The following is a 2500-nucleotide window of genomic DNA, read 5'->3' on the forward strand; positions in this document are numbered from 1 at the left end:
TGGTTCTTTTTCACTTTTTGTCTCTTTTGCGACATCTAGTGGGCAGGCTGCATTACTGCAACCGGGGACACCTCAAAACGCTTGGAACTGGGGAGCGGGCTCAATTTACAAACGTTTTGCGGGTCCTGGAAGTCAAAATTGTGACTTCTGAAAACGACTAAGTATCAAGGACTCATCGCGCGAATCGCTCTGGAACTGAAATCGGATGCGCGCACTGACATGCTCCCCTCTCTGGAAGTCTGACACAAGTTGAAAAATTTTCTAAGTCCCCAAAAATTTTTTTTTTCAACTTTTTTTCAATTTTCCCCCTGTGGGATATATATTTTACCCACACTTTTGGAGCCCTCCTGGGATGCCCTCTAACATACTAGAACCTCATTTTGTGGAAGTTTTCACAAAATTGTGAAATTTTCCAAAAAGTCAGAAATTTTGCAAAAACGACTAAGTATCAAGGACTCATCGCGCGAATCGCTCTGGAACTGAAATCGGATGCGCGCACTGACACGCTCCCCTGTCTGGAAGTCTGACAAAAGTTGAAAAATTTTCTAAGTCCCCAAAAATTTTTTTTTTCAACTTTTTTTCAATTTTCCCCCTGTGGGATATATATTTTACCCACACTTTTGGAGCCCTCCTGGGATGCCCTCTAACATACTAGAACCTCATTTTGTGGAAGTTTTCACAAAATTGTGAAATTTTCCAAAAAGTCAGAAATTTTGCAAAAACGACTAAGTATCAAGGACTCATCGCGCGAATCGCTCTGGAACTGAAATCGGATGCGCGCACTGACATGCTCCCCTCTCTGGAAGTCTGACACATGTGTGAAAATTTTCTAAGTCCCCAAAAATTTTTTTTTTCAACTTTTTTTCAATTTTCCCCCTGTGGGATATATATTTTACCCACACTTTTGGAGCCCTCCTGGGATGCCCTCTAACATACTAGAACCTCATTTTGTGGAAGTTTTCACAAAATTGTGAAATTTTCAAAAAGTCAGAAATTTTGCCAAAAACGACTAAGTATCAAGGACTCATCGCGCGAATCGCTCTGGAACTGAAATCGGATGCGCGCACTGACACGCTCCCCTGTCTGGAAGTCTGACAAAAGTTGAAAAATTTTCTAAGTCCCCAAAAATTTTTTTTTTCAACTTTTTTTCAATTTTCCCCCTGTGGGATATATATTTTACCCACACTTTTGGAGCCCTCCTGGGATGCCCTCTAACATACTAGAACCTCATTTTGTGGAAGTTTTCACAAAATTGTGAAATTTTCCAAAAAGTCAGAAATTTTGCAAAAACGACTAAGTATCAAGGACTCATCGCGCGAATCGCTCTGGAACTGAAATCGGATGCGCGCACTGACATGCTCCCCTCTCTGGAAGTCTGACACATGTGTGAAAATTTTCTAAGTCCCCAAAAATTTTTTTTTTCAACTTTTTTTCAATTTTCCCCCTGTGGGATATATATTTTACCCACACTTTTGGAGCCCTCCTGGGATGCCCTCTAACATACTAGAACCTCATTTTGTGGAAGTTTTCACAAAATTGTGAAATTTTCAAAAAGTCAGAAATTTTGCCAAAAACGACTAAGTATCAAGGACTCATCGCGCGAATCGCTCTGGAACTGAAATCGGATGCGCGCACTGACACGCTCCCCTGTCTGGAAGTCTGACAAAAGTTGAAAAATTTTCTAAGTCCCCAAAAATTTTTTTTTTCAACTTTTTTTCAATTTTCCCCCTGTGGGATATATATTTTACCCACACTTTTGGAGCCCTCCTGGGATGCCCTCTAACATACTAGAACCTCATTTTGTGGAAGTTTTCACAAAATTGTGAAATTTTCCAAAAAGTCAGAAATTTTGCAAAAACGACTAAGTATCAAGGACTCATCGCGCGAATCGCTCTGGAACTGAAATCGGATGCGCGCACTGACATGCTCCCCTGTCTGGAAGTCTGACAAAAGTTGAAAAATTTTCTAAGTCCCCAAAAATTTTTTTTTTCAACTTTTTTTCAATTTTCCCCCTGTGGGATATATATTTTACCCACACTTTTGGAGCCCTCCTGGGATGCCCTCTAACATACTAGAACCTCATTTTGTGGAAGTTTTCACAAAATTGTGAAATTTTCCAAAAAGTCAGAAATTTTGCAAAAACGACTAAGTATCAAGGACTCATCGCGCGAATCGCTCTGGAACTGAAATCGGATGCGCGCACTGACATGCTCCCCTCTCTGGAAGTCTGACACATGTGTGAAAATTTTCTAAGTCCCCAAAAATTTTTTTTTTCAACTTTTTTTCAATTTTCCCCCTGTGGGATATATATTTTACCCACACTTTTGGAGCCCTCCTGGGATGCCCTCTAACATACTAGAACCTCATTTTGTGGAAGTTTTCACAAAATTGTGAAATTTTCAAAAAGTCAGAAATTTTGCCAAAAACGACTAAGTATCAAGGACTCATCGCGCGAATCGCTCTGGAACTGAAATCGGATGCGCGCACTGACACGCTCCCC

This window comes from Phyllobates terribilis, unplaced genomic scaffold, assembly GCF_046119375.1.
Source record: "Phyllobates terribilis strain yellow unplaced genomic scaffold, ASM4611937v1 Scaffold_9035__1_contigs__length_23081, whole genome shotgun sequence".
Classification (NCBI taxonomy): Eukaryota; Metazoa; Chordata; class Amphibia; order Anura; family Dendrobatidae; genus Phyllobates; species Phyllobates terribilis.